Raw genomic sequence first — 21,994 nt, forward strand, 5'->3', positions numbered from 1 at the left:
TGGAGAGGAAGAAAAGGTAGCTTTATTTCTAATTTTGCACAGGAAACACATGTCACCGCATTCACTGTGATACAACTTTGAGACTATATTGTATATTTCAGCTATGCTACTGTTTGTGACTACTAAGTAACAGCCTTGAGCATTGCCCTGGTCTCTTGCCAAGAACTGACCGTGTACTGCAACAAGCTACAGTGCTCAGAGGAGAAGAGAAGGACGAGCTAGCCTCTCCGCACTTGCCAGACATCTTCCGTCCGTATCAAAACAAAACAAAACAAAAATCCTTAGTAAGTGAAAACAACTATCAGATCCTCAATAAAATAATCCTAAAAGGGCAGCTTTTGAGGACAGCAGTTCTAGGGTGAATGAGTCATCCAGCCTCTATGCTAACTATATTTTCTTGAAAGAGATCAGTTCCTGAATCCAAATCTACAATGTGTCATCAATTCACTCCAATTTAGACCCTGGGTGGCATGGAATTTCTTTTCTAACATCAATGAATCACCCTAAGGTGGTAGTAAGGAATATTAATAACATGCAAAAAGCTCTCAGAAGAGTTGATTTTTTTTTTGATACTTTACTGCCCATCTGAGAATTTGTGAAATGATATCATTTTCATAATAGTTTGCCTTGCTAACTAAAGCCATTCCGGTTTGAATATATTAATATACTATATCACATCTGTCTTGATAACTTATAATTATATTACCTTCAAATTTTTGTTTTTTAATAATAGCTTTTTATTTTCAAAATATATGCAAAGATAGTTTTCAACATTCATGTTTCCAAAACCTTGTGTTCCAAATTTTTCTCCCTCCCTTCTCCCTAATCCTCTCTCCTAGATAGCAAATAATCCAATATAGGTGAAACAGTGACATTTATTTTAAAATATATATATACTTTCATCACAATAGATTTTTAGATAAAGTAGCTGAGGATTAGAAGTTCTGTCCCTTACTTAGAGTTGTTCAGTAGCTCCAAATGCAGATTTTTTTGATGCTAAAACCAATTTTTTCCCCACTGCAATGCAGTTTTAATGATATATTTGTGCATCTTTATCTTTTACCCTGGATTTTAGCTTAATGCCGGAAGTGTGCAAGATTTGAATAACAGTAAATTTGTACAAGTCTTCAAAAGGGAGCCTACAAAGAAAAGAAACAGCTAGATGACGGAGTGGGTAGAACACTGGACTTGGAATCAGTAAGACTTACTTTCCGGAGTTCGAAACTGATCTCAGACACTGACTAGATGTGCTATTTAACTTGGTTTGCCTCAGTTTTCTCATCTGTAAAATCAGCTGAAGAAGGAAATGAAAAACCACTCCAGTATATTCACCAAGAAAAACCTCAAATACAGTCATAAAGAGTCAGATATGACAACATGAAAAAAAGCATTGTGGTAAATATTGTGGACACAAATACATGGAAAAATAGTTCTTGCTTTCATACAGATTCCATTCTTTTAGGAAGATTCACACAGTTAAATAAAAGAGTATTTGAAGAGGAAGAGATTTATTAACATATGCATAAATTAGAATGAATCCAGAGAAGATCTAGGGAAGATTCATATCATCACCTTACAATTTGGCACTTTAATAATCTCTACTTAATAAAGACTCAAATTTTCTATTTTCAAATGAAACAATCATCCATTTGTAAAGTTTAACTTCCTGGTAGGGAAAATAATATATAAAGGTCCAAATAAACAAAATTAATAATTTATCTAAAGATGGATCAGATTTTGGTTAGTAGCATCAGTCACTATATATGAATAATCCCTCTCTCCTTTTTCTTGCCTCCAGCTCCCTCCATACACTTATAGTGATATTTTCATTCTGAAATAGGTCAGGGTGAAGAAAGAATTATGTAATTTTTTACATTTTGATCAGAAACCATGCTCATCCAACACTTCATTATCTTTGATATTTTATCCCCATTTACTAAAAAAAACTTTTACTAATAATAATAGCTAATATTTATATAGCATTTACTATGTGCCAGGTCCCATGCTGAGTGCTTTATAATTATTATCTCATTTGAACTTCACAACAATCCTTTGAGGTAGGGACTATAATTATCTCCATTTTACAAGGAAATTGAGGTAGACAGAGGATAAATGACTTGCCTAAACACATAGCTAGTATGTGACTGAGGTGGATTTGAACTCAGACCTTTTTACCTCCCAACTTAACAATCTATCTAATGTGCCACCTAGCTGCCCCAAACAACATAATAATCAGTTACGGTTATTAAAAACTACAGCTACAGGGGTACAGTGGATAGAATGCTTGGCCTGAAGTCAAAGACCTCTTCCTGAGGTCAACTATGGCTTCAGACACTTAGTAGCTTTGTGACCCTGAATAAGTCATTTAACTGTTTCAGTTTCCTCATCTGTAAAATGAGCTGAGAAGGAAATGGCAAAGCACTCCAGTATCCTATCTTTGCCAAGAAAACTCCAAATGGGATCATGAAGAGTGAAACAGGACTGAACAACAACAAAGTAATTATTTAAAATCTAAATCTAACATTTCTTCATTTTTTGTCTCAGAGTTTTGAGAGAAAAAGCCTTTAGCAAGTAATTAAAATCAAAACTTGAAACAAGAGGCTGTCCAAAAGTGAAAGGAACTTCCTCAGGAAGCATTTTCCTATTGCTGGAGGTTATCATTTGGAGGCTGGATGGCTTTTGATTAAGAATGTTATAGAATAGATTTTTGCTTAGGAATTAGTCAGACTGCTTGGCTTCTAAATTGACTTCCAACTCTGGGATTCTGGGATTCTGGGATTAACCCTTAAAACAACCTCCAAAGTTTACATACAATTATCTCATTTGATCTTCACAACAACTCTATAGGGGTTGAATATAAAGATAGAATAAGAAATTTCCTATTCTACCAAAAATCTTCTGGGAAATTAAGTGATTTACAGCTTGTAAGAGTGAGTTATACAAACTGAGATTTTCTGATGTTTAATTCAGTACTATTTCTATAGAACCATTCTACCTCTCTGTTATTAGCTCATTGAAGTGATGTCTTCTAGCTGATAAAAATTTAAAGTTTTTACATAGAGTGTAATTGTGGGTTGACCCTGATTAATCTGAGCTTGATGAGATTACTTTGACCTTTATCAGAAAGCTATCTCCCAAAAAGGTAGACAGGTGCCCAGCCTCATTTTTACTGAATGGGCAAAGGAAACTCCTGATTGGTCTCCAGGTTTTGTAGTTACCTTAGACAGCTAGATGGTTGATATTCAGAAGAGCCTCTGGTGAGAGAAACCCTCCCCTTTAAAGTCTATAGCAATGAGTTGTTAAACTGCCCACACTTTTTCACATTTTCTTTTGCATATTTTATATTACTTAGACTTCCAGACTGAAGTACACAGCAAAGAGAGGGACAGATATAAGGAAAGGGGGAAGTATTTGTGTTAAACAGCATAAAGAAAGCCAAAATAGAAATATTTTTATTGTAACAAAAGAACCTACCTATCTCATTTGGTGTTTTATCAATTAATAATATATAAAGCACATTTTCGTTGTCTCATATAAACATACAAACATAGTTCCTCCATATTTAATGAAGATTCTGGATATTGTGCCAGGCTAGTTTCAGTTGCAATTTAAGTCATTAAATTTATTGAGTTAATCCATAATCTTGCTGGTAATCTTTATGCAATAAGGCAAATTGGTAATGAAATGGATAGAGTACCAGGCTTGGAATCAGAAAGACTTGATTTCAAATCTAACCTCAGACACTTAGCAATGTATGACCCTGGACAAATCTTCTGCTTGCCTCAATCTCTTCATCTATAAAAATGGAAACAATAATAGTACCTATTTCCCAAGATTGTTGTGAAGATCAAATGAGATAATAATTGGAAAGTATTTGTTATTATTAAGGAAATAGGGATTGGACTTGTGATGTGATCTGGATTTATAATGCAGTCTTCAAGACTGATTGCCCTTGTGATCTCACTGCCACATGATAAATTTGGTTTTAATCTTCAAGGCTAATTGCAACATAAATCCAGATCTTAAAGGTACCCTCAGAGTTCACACAGTGCAGTCCCCTCGTTTTACATATGAGAAACTGAGGTTCAGAAATGACTTAATAGAAGTTATGCAATTAAGGAAGTTTCACATACTGGATTTGAACCCAGGACTTTTTATTCTAGAGTTGGTGCTATTCCCATTGTCTGATATTACCCTCTTCAGTTAAAATTTACAACTATTCAGCTGAATATAAAATTATTATGAAATTTAAAGAAAAATTCTACCTAATTCAATGAATAAATAATAAACAATATTTATGTAGCATGTTAAAAATTGCAAAGCACTTTGCATATGTTGTCTGCTTTGAATTCTATAATATCTCTGTGAGATGAGTTCTATAGGTGTTATCATTCCTATTTTGCAGATGAGTAAATTGTTGCTCTATGGTTAATTGGCTTACCTATAGTTAACACAATTACCAAGCATCAGAGACAGGATTTAAACCAAGGTTTTCCCCTCATCCACATCCAGCAAGCTATCCATCATGTCATGCAGTTGTTCAAAAAGTCAAAAGATTCCTGTGGCTATTATCTTCAATATCAGAACATCTTGATAAAATGTTTTCTCAGTGTATCCTCAGGCAGTTCACACTCCCCTCAGCGAGCTATAGTGATAGTACACCCAGGGTTGTGCTAGTAAATGCTTAAGAACTTGCTGAGGCAGGGAAATGTATGCATAGCACACTTTTAAATTTAATCTGCATTATTAAGTCTAGACAATCAACAAAACAAAATCAAGCCCCATCTGTGGCCTTTGCCAATTAGAGATATAAATGTGCAAAACAATTCACAATAGTTCTAGAAAGCCAGTTGTATCTGGCTTCATCACACCTCTGTCTGGTGTTCTTTGTTGGAGATATTTCTGGTTGTCAGAAGGTGGAAGTTTCTTATCTCAAAAACAAACTGAAAAAATTAATAAAAACTCTTCAGTCATTTGTTCTTCAGTCAGAAAAAGGAATAGGACAATTCTGTAAGCAATGAAAAAGAAAAAGGAGCAGTCCCAAGAAATCTATTGAAATTTATTTGAAAACATCAACTCCTCAAGTGCATTTTATCCTACTAAGCAATGTGTGCTGGATTAGACTGGTATTGCACTTTGCAACATTCTTTCATTATAACCTCATTAAACCACAATTCCATCGACCCCTGCCTCTTAGCCACGTTCTGACACTGTTTAATGAGGTGATAACAAGAAACTCAAAACAAATTAGAAGATACTTCTTTTTCCTATCTCTTTAAAACCTTTTTCACTGGATTTTTTTTTAAAAGATGGTTGCAAAACCCAGCTGAGAGAGTACAACTGCCCTAGAACATGAGAGCCAATAAACCAAATGAATTTATGCAGACTGGGGATTCATGAGTCACATTCTATTTCCTATTCTACCAATAATCCACTGAGGGATACCAGGAAAGTAAGTTCTAAGAAAGGAAGCCAAAGGTACATCCACAAATACACTAAGGATCAATTTGCCAAACTGGGGAAACACTGACACAGATTGCAACTTGTCTATGATTTGGTTGTTGGATCCTGGGGAGCTGCCTTGGATATACAAATGCTAAGCAACTTGTTTTAACAACTATTGTTAGTTGCAAGATTTGTACATATATCTTCCAGACTCCAAGCCCAGCATATTTTCTGTTCCAGCACTCTACCTCTATTTATTTTATGAATATGTACTAAATATTATGTTCTGTTCCATCAGCGTTGTTAGTGGAGAAGAACAAATACTTATATACTCCTTCCAAGATAGTTGCTAGGATGCCTGCCTACAGCTAATGGGCTCATTTACATTATTTACATATATGTAGCAAGTAGTAGTCTTTTTTACTTTTTTACTTGTAAAAGAGGATTCTAAATCTTGTTCCTAACAGTCTCCACAAGGTCCTTTCTTGCTTACCTTAGCTTCCATATCAAGAAATGCCATTTGATAATATTTATTAATATATAGCAGAGAATTCAATCCACAAAATTAATAATAATAATAATAATAACCTTAGCTAAATTTCAACCCAACTATAAAGCATTTAGTTACTTGTAAATATCTAGAAAAAGAAATTGTGATCAATTCATACCAGGATGGTACATTGTGGGAAGTATGGTGATCAGAATCATATTTATTAGATCTTGTGATTCCAAGGTCAACTAGTTTTCTTCTTTGCCATACAAATATGAATGCACTGGAGTGTTTAGCAGGGGAAAAGGAATATTTAAGAGGAGCATGATAGCTATCTTCAAGTATTTGAAAGGACTCTCATATAGAAGGGAGACTCAATTTGTTTTGTCTAATGTCAAAGGCAAAAGTAAGCTCAATGATCAGAAATAGAAGAGAAGCAGATTTCAGTTTGTTGTTTTAAAAGAAAAAACAACTTCTTAACTATTAGAGCTACTCAAAAAGAAATCTGAACAAGTCCCAGCTTGTCAGAGTCTCAGTTTCCATATCTAAGCCAATTATTTGGCCTCACAGACGGGTATCATTTATGACAATCAGGTGAGATAATCTATGCAGAGTGTTTTGTTCCAAATGCTATTGATAAATGTCAGCTATTACTAAGAACAAGTTATGCCAGCCTGACTTCATTTCCTTGTAGGACAGGGTAATTGGATGATTAGAATAGGTTGTTGTTGTTTGGTCATTTCTTTGTGACCCCATTTGGGGTTCTCCTGGCAAAGATACTGGAGTGATTTGCCATTTCCTTCTTCAGCTCATTTAAAGATGAGGAAACTGAGGCAAATATGGTTAAGTGGCTTGCCCAGAATCACAGATCCAGGATAAGAGTCTGAGATTAAATTGTACTCCAAGCCCTTTTCTCTAACCTTATATCTCTACCTAACTGTCCTGCTTCCCTAATGCCATAAACACAGTCTATCAGACATTTCATAAAATATTTGATAAAATCTTAGGATTTCCTAGTGGCTAAAATGGCAGCATGCTATCTGTTACACTATGCTACCTCTTTTTATTTTATAAATATGTACTAAATATTATGATGTGTCCCATTAGAAGGGGACAAAAATGTCATCAAAAGCATGATAAATGGATAAAAAGTAGATAGGTAGATAGATAGGTGGATGGGTGATGGGTGGATGGGTGGATGGATAGATAAATGGCTAGATAAGAGAGACAGAGAGAGGCTGGAGAATTGGGTTTATTATGAATTACACATGGGTCAATGTCAACTTGAACATTAAATAGAGTGTCCTCTGATTCTATTCATTTTTATCAGTGATTTTAATAATGGAAAATAGACAAGGAGTCATATTAATATGTTTTCCTCATAATAACCTTATGAGATGACAATTATAACAATAACAATAATAATAGTTAACATTTATGCAGCACTTGTGTCAGAAATAATGTTAAGTGCTTTACAATTATTATCTCATTTGATCCTCACAACATCCTTTTAAGATAGTCATTGTTATTGTCCTCATTTTACAGCTGAAGAGACTGAGGCAAACAGTGGTTAAGTGAACAACCCAGGGTCTTACAGCTAATAAGTATCTATGATTGGATTGGAATTCAGGTCTTCCTGACTCCTGGCACAGCATCCTCTCTGTCCCACCAGGTAGGTATTGCAAATGTTATCCCACTTTTAAAAAAAATGAAAAAAACTGAGGTTCATTCAGGATTGATGACTTATCTAGAACATTGTAGGTGCTTAATGATTGTTCATTTATTGATTTCCCAAAGATACCAGACTTATCAAATTTGTGGATAACAAAGTTGAAAGAGGTAGTCAACAGTTGAATAAGAAGATTAGAACCTAAAAATATCTCAACAGACTGGAATGGTGAACTGATGCTAATAAGGTGAACTTGAAAGGAATGACTATAAAGTGATATTCTTGAATTTTTAAAATTGATAATACTTGTATAGGGTGATGGAAGACTTGGCTAGAAAGTGTTTTATGTAAAAATTATTTGGCAGAATTAATGAACTCTAAATTTGTTAAGTTAATAGTTTGTTAAAGCAGCCCATACACACACGCAAAATTTTAAAGTAACCTCTGATTGCACTAAAGGAATTAGGGTGACCAAGACAAAGGAGGCTATAGCTCCAATCAACTGTGCCCCAGTCAGAACACATTTGGAATAATGTGTTTAGAAAGGACCTTGATAGGCTAGAGGCCTTGTTTTGAATAATAGCTAATTATAAATTGAATTTCTATAAATAGAACTGTATTATAAATACCATAGGGGAGGTCAATAGTAAATGAATCGGGGCAGCTAGGTGCCACAGTAGATAGCACACTAGCCCTGAAGTCAGGAGGACCTGAGTTCAAATCTGGTCTCAGACACTTAACACTTCCTAGTTGTGTGACCCTGGGCAAGTCACTTAACCCCAAATGCTTCAGCAAAAAAAAAAAAAAAGTAAATGAGTCATGTGGTAAAGATTTTTTTTATTATAGCTTTTTATTTACAAAACATATGCATGAACATATTTAACATATATAGGACTGCTTGCCATCTTGGGGGGGGTGGAGGGAGGGAGGGGAAAAAATGAAACATAAGCGAGTGCAAGGGATAATGTTGTAAAAAAATTACCCTGGCATGGATTCTGTCAATACAAAGTTATTATTAAATAAAATAAAATTTAAAAAAAACATATGCATGAGTAATTTTCAACACTGACCCTTGAAAAATTTTCTGTTCCAAATGTTCTCCTCCTTCCCCCCCCTCCCCTAGATGGCAGGTATTCCAATGCATGCTAAAATATATGTTAAATCCAATAATGTATACATATCCATATAGTGATCTTGCTGCACAAGAAACGTTGGATCTAGGGGGGAAAAAAACCTGAGAAGGAAAGCAAAAATGCAAGCAAAGAACAACAGAAAGAGTGAAAATACTATATTGTAGTCCTCACTCAGTTCCCACAGTTCTCTCCCTGGGAGTAGAAGGCTCTCTTCATTGCTGAACAATTGGAACTGGTCTGAATCAATTCATTGTTGAAGAAAGCCACATCTATCAGAATTGTTTATCATATAATTTTGTTGTTGCCATGTACAATGATCTCCTGGTTCTGCTCACTTCACTTGGCATCAGTTCATGTAAGTCTCTCCAGGCCTCTCTAAAATCATCCTGTTGGTCATTTTTTACAGAACAATAATATTCTATAATATTCATATGCCATAATTTATTCAGTCATTCTCCAATCGATGGGCATCCAGTCAGTTTCCAGTTTCTAGTCACTACAAAAAGGGCTGCCACAAAGATTTTTGCACATGTGGGTCCCTTTCCCTCCTTTAAGATCTCTTTGGGATATAAGCCCAGTAATAACACTGCTGGATCAAAAGGTATGCACAGTTTGATAATTTTTTGAATGGTTGGATTTGTTCACAGTTCCACCAGCAATGTATCAGTGTCCCAGTTTTCCCACATCCCCTCCAACTTTCATCTTTATCTTTTCCTGTCATCTTAGCCAATCTGAGAGGTGTGTAGTGGTATCACAGAGATGTCTTAATTAGCATTTCTCTGATTAATAGTGATTTGGAGCACTTTTTCATATGATTAGAAAGTTCAAGTTCTTCATCTGAAAATTGTCTATTCATATCCTTTGACTATTTATCAATTGGAGAATGGCTTGATTTCTTATATATTTTGAAAATGAGTCCTTTATCAGAACCTTGGAATGTAAAAATGTTTTCTCAGTTTATTGCTTTTCTTCTAATCTTGTCTGCATTCATTTTGTTTGTTTTGTTTGTACAAAAACTTTTTAACTTAATATAATCTTAATATAAAATTATCTATTTTGTGATCAATAATGATTTCTAGTTCTTCTTTGGTCACAAATTCCTTTTTCCTTTACAGGTCTGAGAAGTAAACTATCCTATGTTCTAATTTATTTATAATCTCATTCTTTATGCCTAGATTATGAAACCATTTTGACCTTATCTTGGTGTACGGTGTTAGTTTCCAATTTTCCCAGCAGTTTTTGTCAAATAGTGAATTCTTATTCCAAAAGCTAAGGTTTGGGGGTTTGTCAAACACTAGATTGCTATAGTTATTGACTATTTTGTCCTGTGAACCTAACCTATTCCCATGTGGTAAAGATTTTAAAGAGCAAATAATGACCTCTCACTACATCTGGTTTATAAACCCAAATTGTCATGTAACTGATTTGCTTCAAGTGAGTCATGCTTCTACACATGGTATTAAAGGTTCAGATGATCACTCATTTGTAGCTAAAGGAACCTTAGAAGTTATTAAGTCCAACCCTCTCTTTTTAAAGATAAGGAAACTAAATTACAGAGTGGTTTAATGCTTTACATAGCATCATTCAGAGAACAAAAGAAAAATGTGTCTTCAGACTTTAAAATCTAGTGATCTTTCATTAATGTCACATCTATCTACTCTTTCTGTAATCTAATTTGATAAGAAGCAGAGTTTGGACAAGGGTACAAATTTTACTACTTTGAATGTATCTGATAATCTCTAATAAAGATGATAATTTGCAGGGGGGTTTAAATTAGAACAGAAATGTCAGCAAAAACAAGATAGATAGATAGATAGATAGATAGATAGATAGATAGATAGATAGATAGACAGATAGATACATGGATGAATGGAAGCTTGGATGCTTTGATAGATGGATGGATGGATGGATGGATAAATAAATGTTTTTGAAGTTATTTTACTTGTACCTGATTCTTCATGACCCTTTTGCTGCTTTCTTGACAAAGATCCTGGAGTGGTTTCCTATTTCCTTCTCTGGTTCATATTATAGATGAGGAAAACTGAGGTAAATAGGGTTAAGTGACTTGCCCAGAGTCATACAGCTAATGTCTGAGGCTAGATTTTAACTCAAGAAGATGAGTGATCCTGACTCCAGGCCCAGCACTCTATCAATTATGCCATTTAGCTGTAATACATAGATGAGACAGACAGGCAGGCAGGCAGATGGAGGGAGGGAGGAAGAGAGTAAGAGATAGAAAGAGAGAGAGAGAGAGAGAGAGAGAGAGAGAGAGAGAGAGAGAGAGACTGACTGAGACAGAGAGAGACAGAGACAAAGACAGAGGCAGAAAGAGAGAGACAGAAAGAGATAAAAGAGAGAACGAGAGAGAGAGAGAGAGAGACTGACTGAGACAGAGACAGAGACAAAGACAGAGGCAGAAAGAGAGAGACAGAAAGAGATAAAAGAGAGAACAAGAGAGAGAAAGAAAGAGAGAGATTGATTTACCAAGTGTCTGGCACTGTGCTTATAAATTCCCTGTTTATTAATGGATATAAACCAACTCAAGGGCTTTATTTAGCCTTGATACTCATTCAGGTAGAATTAAAAGAGAAAAATAATTAGGAAACAAACTTTTGGAGACATTTCATCTTATTTTTCTGTATACTTTCCATGGACTTCCATCCTGATGTAGTAAGGAAGGTCACAACTAATTGCAGAGTTAGTGAGTTTCACATGCTTCATTCATTTCAGAGTAGAATTAGACATTTTCTTTAACTATTAGGGCCAGAAGGGATCTCAGAATCATCTGGTCCAAACATTCACTTTTCATGGGAGGAAATTAAGGTCAGTGAGGTTAACTGATTTGTCCAAAATCATATTGTTGGTGGCTAATGGCAGAGCCAGATGTCAAATCTAGGTCTTTGGACAACATATATAGTATTATTTTCTCTACAGCATGCTGTCTCCTGGCAAAGAGCCAGGTTGAAATTCATATTGGAAAGAAGTAGGGTGGAACTAAATACCCTGAAGCTTTTACCACCCTCTAATTTTCTAGGATAATCAAGAGTTCCTTCACAAAAGTCCTATCTTGATGACTCATCATAATCCACCCTTCACAGAGCTACCAAAAAGATTTCCTTAAGAGATCTGTCCATATCACTTCATTACTCAGTAAAGCCCCCAGCTTCCTATTGTCTTTACAATAAAACAAACTTCTGTTTAGTTTTTAAAGCTCCTCACAGCTGGCTCTAACCTGATTTTCCAGACTTATTGCATATTTCTTCCCTTCCCACACGTTATGGTCCAGACAAACTGGCTTTCTCGCAGCTCCTCACATATGGCACTCTTTCTCCCTTTGGACTGGTCATCTCCCATGCCTGGAATGCATTCACTTCTTCTTCATGGAGTCCTTTTCTTCCTTAAAAAAATCATTTCAAACACTATCTTCTACATAATAAAGCCTTTCCTGATCTTTGCAACTGTCAGTGTCCTCCTTTCCAAATTATCTTTTATTAGGCTACCTTGTATTTATTTTTTTGTATTCTGTATGTATATATTCTGTATATTTAAATGTTGTATCCCTGAATAGAATGTAAATTTCTTTATATTTATTTTTTCAGTGCCTAGCTCAGTGCTGGCCATGTAGCAAATATTCAATAAATTCTTGTTGATTGATTGATTAACTTATTGATAGATTGATTAAAATATAAAAGTGGCCCTGGATTCTAAAAACCTATATCAATGAAGCCAAGTCCTAGTAGGTCTTCCCATGATGGGATGGCTTCATGTAGGCCAAGTAAGAGACTGTCTTCTGAAAATTCCCTAGCTAAGGTCAGAGGGTCATCCCTAAAGGGCAGATCACCAGGAAATGAATTGTTTTTGGTCATAACAACTTATAAAACATCCTATTGAGAGGTGGAGAGGGGCTGCAATTGGCACCAGTAGGAAAAAATGAAGTACTGAAGTAACCAATAGTTCTTTTGAAAACCATTTGCTCAGTTCTAATCTTAGTCTCTTCCCTGTGGTCAGAGAGACCCAGAGCTGAACTCAGACTATATATATCAGTATTCCTTTTTCTGCATCCCTGCCTCTTTCCCCTCCTCCACATCCTTCCTCAGATACTCTTTCATATTACTTAATAGACTGACTTGGAGGGAACTTGGCAAAGCTAGATGCAATTAAGAATTAAGTGCATTGAAATGCTAAAAGAATTGCTGGTCATAGTCCAGATTCCCATGGATAAGCTTCCAATAGCACCAAACCAGTGGCCATTCATCGTCAACACTGTCAATGGCAGCTGCATGAAAAAGGGGGACAACCAGTCATTACCCCTCAAAAGCAATCTATTCTGGAAGTCTTGAACTGTTAAAGATTTGCAGTTATTTCTTCTACAGACATACCACTAAACACTTTAATGCAACTTTAATGCAACAAATCATGTAATAATAGTAGTAATAATAATTTCTAACACCTTAAATATATAGCACTTTAAGGTCCAAAAAACACTGCACATCCAGTCTCTCGTCTTAGCTTCATAACAACCCCATGAGGTAAGCACTGCTATTACCATCCCCAATTTATACATGGGTAAATTGAGGTTAAGAGGTTAAGTAACTTATTTGTGTTTACAAGCTACTATCTTAGGCACAATTTGAAGAAAGAGCTTCCCAAGTCTGGGGCCAGCATTATACTACCTAAATGCATAGTTGTACCTCTTCCTTCTCCTCCTCATATTACAAATGAATACAATTGTATCCAGGATTCAGAGCAAAGATAATCTTAGACAATCCATCCTTTCAGTGACTGGGTACCAGGTGCACAGCAAAGGCTTTTTTTTTTTTTTTTTTTTTTTTTGGCAAGGGCTGGGGAGAAGAGAGATGGGGATATAATTTGCCCTTTGGCCACTAAGCCAGGAACTTGAGCTGATGCCAAAACTCAAGAGCCTCCTTTCATTGGTATGAAAGCAATGTGTTAAAGTTGGCATCCTGAGTTTCCTTTGGAGGACTCGATTTTTTTGTGTATATGTTTTCTTTTGCTATAGTTGTGTGTCACTTTTCTTGGTCCACTGCCTGATTTACAGTCCTAAACACATTATTGCTAGAGGCACATTTGTTTAGTCAGCCTTTTACCTAAATGGTGCTGGGAAAGTTTGCCTACCTAAGGGACTTTTTCATTTGGTTTTGGTTTTTCTCCAGATGCTTCATTTAGACAATGTGTGTTTGAAATCATTTAATGAGTAAATAAGATAAACTAAACTAGTGATTATTACATACCATACATTACTACCTACACACTTATATGTGTTGCTTCCATCTAGTGTTTGACAAACCCAAAGCCCCTAACTTCTGGGAAAAGAATTCATTATTTGATAAAAACTGCTGGGATAATTGGAAATTAGTATGGCAGAAATTAGGCATGGACCCACACTTAACACCATATACCAAGATAAGATCAAAATGGGTCTATGACCTAGGCATAAAGAACGAGATTATAAATAAATTAGAGGAACATAGAATAGTTTATCTCTCAGACTTATGGAGGAGAAAGAAATTTGTGACCAAAGATGAACTAGAGACCATTACTGATCACAAAATAGAAAATTTTGATTACATCAAATTAAAAAGCCTTTGTACAAATAAAACTAATGCAAACAAGATTAGAAGGGAAGCAACAAACTGGGAAAACATTTTCACAGTTAAAGGTTCTGATAAAGGCCTCATTTCCAAAATATATAGAGAACTGACTCAAATTTATAAGAAATCAAGCCATTCTCCAATTGATAAATGGTCAAAGGATATGAACAGACAATTTTCAGAGGATGAAATTGAAACTATTACCACTCATATGAAAGAGTGTTCCAAATCATTATTGATCAGAGAAATGCAAATTAAGACAACTCTGAGATACCACTACACACCTGTCAGATTGGCTAAGATGACAGGAAAAAATAATGATGAATGTTGGAGGGGATGCGGGAAAACTGGGACACTAATGCATTGTTGGTGGAGTTGTGAACGAATCCAACCATTCTGGAGAGCAATCTGGAATTATGCCCAAAAAATTATCAAATTGTGCATACCCTTTGATCCAGCAGTGTTTCTATTGGGCTTATATCCCAAAGAAATACTAAAGAAGGGAAAGGGACCTGTATGTGCCAAAATGTTTGTAGCAGCCCTGTTTGTAGTGGCTAGAAACTGGAAAATGAATGGATGTCCATCAATTGGAGAATGGCTGGGTAAATTGTGGTATATGAATGTTATGGAATATTATTGTTCTGTAAGAAATGACCAGCAGGATGAATACAGAGAGGACTGGCGAGACTTACATGAACTGATGCTAAGTGAAATGAGCAGAGCCAGGAGATCATTATACACTTCGACAACGATATTGTATGAGGACATATTTTGATGGAAGTGGATTTCTTTGACAAAGAGACCTGAGTTTCAATTGATAAATGACGGACAAAAGCAGCTACACCCAAAGAAAGAACACTGGGAAACGAATGTGAACTATCTGCATTTTTGTTTTTCTTCCCGGGTTATTTATACCTTCTGAATGCAATTCTCCCTATGCAACAAGAGAACTGTTCGGTTCTGCAAACATATATTGTATCTAGGATATACTGCAACATATCCAACATATAAAGGACTGCTTGCCATCTAGGGGAGGGGGTGGAGGGAGGGAGGGGAAAAAAAATCGGAACAGAAATGAGTGTCAATATAAAGTAATTATTAAATAAAAATTAAAAAATATATATATATATATGTGTGTTGCTTCCAAAATTTGAATGATAAAATATTCAATTTAAAGTGTCTTTAATTCTTTCTGGGAAGCTAGGTGGCACCATGGATAGGACACTGGACTTAGAGTCAGGAAGACTCATATTCCTGAGTTTAAATCTAGCCTCAGACATGTCTTAGCTGTGTCAACCTGGGCAAGTCATTTAATGTTTTTTTGTCTCAGTTTTTTCATCTGCAAAATAGGCTGGAGTAGGAAATGGCAAATCACTCCAGTATATTTGCCAAGAAAACCCCAAATGTGGCCACAAAGAGTCAAGCACAACTGAGAAATGATTGAATTCAATATCCTTCCTATTATAAAACTGAAGACCTTATAGGCATTCAATTGGTATTAATTGAATAAGTGAAAAATGAGGTGCCTGTCCTATGCCCTTTACCTCAGGCTCATGCAAATAAAACACTATGTAGAAAGTGTGAGCAATGTTTTAAGAAAGTGGTGTAGACTTAATCTGAGATTGGGAAAGCTTCTAGATCAATTAAATATTGTCTTAAATCACAGAATTGATCTTAAATAATAGAAAGATCACTATATTTGGCACCAAGAGAGACTTGGATTCAACATCATTTCAGAAATTTAATTAAATGTAGGATCCTAGGCAAGACACTTAACCTCACCAAGCCTCTTTTTTTAAATTGGGTTCAATGATACTTGCACCAGTCTTGCAAAATAGTTGTGAAGATCACATGGCATCTAGGTAGTAGCTAGCCAGGAGTGGAGTCAGGAAGATCTGAATTCAAAACAAGCTTCTGACACTTACTAGCTATGTGACTTTGGAAGTTAACTGCCTCAATTTCTAAATCTGTAAAATGGGAATAATGATACTGCCTTCTTCCTAGGGTTGTTGTGAGAATTAAATGAGACAATATTTGCAAAGTGTATAGCACAGTGTCTGACACACATTAGGTACTATATAAATACTAGCTATTATTATTAGGGGCAACTAGATAGCACAGTGGCTAGAGTACTGAAGCTGGAGTCGAGAAAATTTGAGAATAATTCTGGCCTCAGCACTTACTAGTCTTTGTGATCCTAGGTAAATCACTTAAATTCTGATGACTTCAGCTTTCTCATCTGTAGAATGGGGATAATAGTAACACCTATCTTCCAAAATTGTTGTGAGAACACAATAAGATAATGATAGTAAAGCACTTAGCATAATGCCTGACATGTAGTAAGCAATAAAGATTATTATTATTATTATGTTACTAAATGAGATATTTTATGACTATGTATGAGACAATGAGGAGTCTACTGTAATTTAAATCCAATTCACTTGCATGTCATGACATTACTTCTCTGATATCATAGTTCTCTTCTAGAACAAAGATCAAACAACAATCCCTATACTCCTCTATCTGGGTCCTGTGGCAAGATACAAATCAGGATGATTGGAGATAGCCTTGAATGCAGTAGGAGGAAGAAAGAAAAGGAAGGAAGGAAGGAAGGAAGGAAGGAAGGAAGGAAGGAAGGAAGGAAGGAAGGAAGGAAGGAAGGAAGGAAGGAAGGAAGGAAGGAAGGAAGGAAGGAAAAAAGGAAAAGGAGAGAAGAATGGAAAAAAAGAGAAAGAGAGAAGGAAAGAGAGAGCATTAAAATACAGTGCAGCCTCTCATTGTAATATTCATTTTCTCATTAATTGTTAACCAAAGAGAGATGATTGCCACCCTTAGGCTCAACTGATCTTCCAAGAACATATAAACCATAAACCCACCACCACTGGGGAGCAGAGGTGGGGAGGAGGTCCTAAGACAGAGAGGGTTACATGACCATTCTTTTATTAATAATCATGCAGACATTATTAATAAAATGATTATCCATAAATTATTCCTCTCGAACTTTTAAATGTCACAAAGAAGAATAAACTAAATCGCATTCAGGAAATAGAAAAATTGTTTAAAAACTTAAAATTTTTCTCAGAAGTGAAGACTCATTTTTTTAATACTTCTTAGAGGAAATCCAGCACAGACTCCAAGTTGAAGAGGAATTCCCTATTAATGATGAAATCTTCCCTATGCTCTATTTAAAGAAAATATTGTGCTAGTTATATATAAAGCCCCAGGAAGTTGCAGGGCATTCTGAAATTGGAGGAGGAGAAGAAAAAAAGGAAGAAAGAGGAGGAGGAAAAAGTGACAAGAGAAAACAAGCAAGAACAAATGGAAAAGTTGAAAAGATCTAGTTTGATATTTTAGCAAACAACATTTAATGACAGATTATCTCATCCCAGTGCAAAGAAATTATCCAATATTGAAAAATCTATTTTAGATAAACATTCAGGAGGCTTGACTTCATCATGTACCAAAAAAAAAAAAAAAAAAAAAAAGCTAAATGAATAATAATTGTCTGTTACCCAGATTATGCAATAATGGACAATCAAAATAGCTTGTCCATCAATATGTAAATCTGAGACAAAACAGTACAAATAATAAAGTTGGATATAGAATTAAATAAGAAGAGAAGAGAAGGCTTTATTGCCTTCGGGAAATGGTAACATCCCTTTAATGATCTCAGGCTTCTCTTCGAAATAAAATCCAATCATTTTACCACTCACATTTTACTAGTGTTGTTGAATAACTGTGAAATATGGAACAAAACTCTAAAGTTTCTAAAGAACTGAAAATGAATATTACACAGTGAGACACAATGGGTGTGAATAGCTCTAACATGACAGAGCAGAATAGGAATAAAAGAGGTCATTAGGGATTACGTGTGACAGAAAAAGATGGGCTGGTAGTGAGAGTGATGGATGACAGCTGATTAGTATTGTACTCCACTAGATCTTCTTAATATCAAGAGAAACTGAACAATGTTTCCAGCACCTTGGGTGGACCTCCTTTATCAAATTAATGGGAGGAGGAAGAAGGTAGCAGAGTATGAGTAAGCATTGATGGGTTGCATTCCAATCATTAAGATTGTAGATACATTCAAATATGTGAACATTCCACCAGTGTTATACAGCTCTATGAGTCATGAAAGATTATTATTGCCAATAAATTTTAAATTATTTTTAATAATAGGGCAATAGAGTGGTACATAGTGAGTATGTACAGAATACAGTGCAAAAGGAATTAAGAAAACATAAAGGGAAAAGGGATTTCAACAAAGACCTATGCGATCAGAAAAAAAAGATTAATTGATAACATAGAAAATGGGAGAGGAAGCCAGTGGGTAGACCATATGCTCCCTTAATATACTTATCATAAGGAAGACCTTTAATACAATGGGTGGACCCCTATGATAAAATTATATATACATATACATATATATATATATTTAGGGGAGATATGTATATATCACATATACTATATACCATATATACTGAATACATACATCCATACATTTATTGGGGGGATATATGTATATATCCCCCCAATAAATGTGTATATGTTCTATTGTAATGGCAGAGTGAAGCAATATATTAAATAATATGTGTGTATATGAATATATTAAATAATATGTATATGTGTATATCACACACATATGAACACATTATTTAATATATTTATTGCTTCATTCTGCCAGTAGAATAAAATGTCCTTGAAAACATATCCTATTAAATAATGTGTATGTATATGAATATATTAAATAATATGTATATGTGTATATATCACACACATATGAACACATTATTTAATATATTTATTGCTTCATTCTGCCAGTAGAATAAAATGTCCTTGAAAACATATCCTATTTCATTTTATCTTTTATCTTACACAATGCCCAAAACAGCGCTTCTAGCATGGTGGTGGTGTTCAGTCATTTCAATTGTCTCCAACTCTTCTTGACCCCATTTGGGGCTTTCTTGGCAATTATATTAGAGTGGTTTGCTAGTTCCTTCTCTGACATTACAGATGAGGAAACTGAGGCAAATTGACTTGCCTGGATTCACACAGCTGAAAAGTGTGAGGCTGGATTAGAACACCAACTTTCTCACTCCAGGCCCAAGGCTGTATTCTAGTTGTACCACTTAGTTATTCTTTGAACATGAGATTCTTAGAAAAGGACTATTCAATTTAATTTTGTTTATTGGTAGATCTCACATAGACAAATTCTGAATGTCCATTCTTTACACATTGCTTGCTGGAATTCAAGCCTATCTTTGTAATAATCAGAGAAAAGAAGAATTTTTTTTTCTTTTCATAGTAATACTTCTCAATATATTTCCTACCATGAGTTTTTTGGGGGAGGGGTTTGTTGTTGTTCAAACCAAATCACTCAAATGTTATCACTGTTAGCCTATCTGCAATTGATTATGGATTTTGGGGAGGTTGTTTTGTTTTGATTTTTGTTTTGGTGAGAGGGTCCAGGGAACACCGGACCTGAAATCAAAAAGACCCGAGTTTAAATTCAGCCTCTAGTTATGTGACTAGCTATGTGACCCTGGGCAAATCACTTAATCTCTGTCTCCCTAATCCACTGGAAAGGAAAGGCAAACAATTCCTGTGCCTTTATCAGATAATACCAATGGGATCACAAAGACACAGACACAACTGAACAATAACAATGCTTTCTTATTCTCCTTTATTTTTCTTTTATCTGCCTGTATTTATCTTCAGTCTTTAGCATAGGGTTACCTTCCTTTCCAACATCTTACCCATAACACTTTATTGCAAGAGCTCTCTGTAGCATGTTGCAATATTTCATGGCACATGAAGATATACATTTTCCCTAGAGAAACCTTCCAGGTGACAAATCAGATGTGAGACTGTAAATGTCACAGTGCTCTTTGATGTCTATGCTCCATTTTGAGTCAATCAGGAGACATCAAGGAAAATGAACAGAACAATTGAGTAATTTCAGGTATGATGGCTAAAATACTTGGTAGCAGAAAAATGGCACTGATCTACAGAAAAATAGCAGGAGATCTAGGTGAGAGTGGGTTATTGGCTAATTCACCTTGTTTCTAAAGGAAAAATGAAACTCAGCTATGTGGAGCAATCTGAATGACTTGACTGTAAAGCTGCTAGATGAGTTAGAAAAGTTATTGGATTTCTGACTTGGAAGACAGATTTAAGGAAGAGAATGTTGAGTAAAGAAGATGAAGGGAAAGGATGGGAAATTTAAACATCTGCCTATATAGAAGGACTCTTAGGATAATAGTTGGGGTGAGAGAGGTATTTTACCCTTTTCAGTCAACTTCAAATTGTCCCTCATTTTTCAACCCCATCCTTAGACTATTTTCAAGGATGGGAAAGGAGAGGAAGAAGGGAAAAGATAGAGAAAGAGAGGGAGAGAAGGAGAAAAGAAAAAGAAGAGAAGTTTTATTGGACCTTCTTCAAATGAAGAATGTTCTCTCAGGGGGAAGACAGTATTTTTTATTAAGAAGAGGAAAGGAAATTATCAGATATAACGTTGAAGTCAGCCACAAGGACTCCTGAATTTGGAGGAGATAGGTTTCTATGAGGACAAAGTGTAGCAGGGATGAGAAAGTGGTCTTTATAGAGGGGGAAAAGCTCTTGCTCAAATGTTTTTGCAAGTAGAACTGGATTTCTTGCAAGACAAAAAGTCTGATATACCTAGAAGAAATCTACATTTTAGGGCTTGCAATACAGTACCATGATAGACTCTTACTGTAAGACATTATCTATTAGGGAAAACAAAGAACATTAGGATTCTTGGAAATAAAATGCCTAATGACTGGGAGTTTAAATAAGCAATATTACAGATCCCAGAGAGAAGTTCACCTTTCTGAATTACAAATTACTGAAATTTTACATAGATTAAAGGATGACTACAAAGAGAATGATATTCTTTGGAGGATTACTAATTTTTTTCTCAAGGATTGCCTCTGGAGCTGTTTTGTTTTCTTCCCTTTTTTGATAAAACTCCACTTTTTTTTCAATGTATGAATTTCATTTTTAACTTTATGAACTAATGCTAAATCAATCTTATTATACCAGTGGATTTGTCCTTCGATTCCAAAGAGGACCAATGGCATTTAATTAAATTTGGATTTAAGTGAGACAGTTACACAGAGTCTCCAGCCTGTCTCTTCCAGAGCCATCAAAGTCCAGTGACAAAACAAAGTAAGATGAGCAATGATGGTCTTTTTTGCAGTGGATGACCTTGGAATCTTAGAAGTCTGACCAAGCTCTAAGTGCACTATAGCGCTTAGAAGGCTTCAGCCGCCTTCATGGCTGATGGAACAAATTGTTCTTATCTGCCCATTCCACAGAGGTCAGTCTTCCAATACTTGGGATGGACATACTCCAAACTCACCAAAGGATTTGTTATATGAATACTTGTACACAATATAAACATATATATGGGTTGTATTAGTGTATATATGTATATACATACATATAAACATATATCTATATGACAAAAATTCTATTAGGAAGACTTCAAATAAATAACTACTTGTTTTTCTTTTCTTCTTATCCCATTTAGTAGAGCGTAGGCAAGGTGACGTGGTGGAAAGATTCTATATTGGTTGATGGGAATCTAGTTTTCTTACCCAGAACTGTAAGAAGGGTGGGATGA

Source organism: Antechinus flavipes, chromosome 1 (assembly GCF_016432865.1).
Source record: "Antechinus flavipes isolate AdamAnt ecotype Samford, QLD, Australia chromosome 1, AdamAnt_v2, whole genome shotgun sequence".
In the NCBI taxonomy this organism is placed as follows: Eukaryota; Metazoa; Chordata; class Mammalia; order Dasyuromorphia; family Dasyuridae; genus Antechinus; species Antechinus flavipes.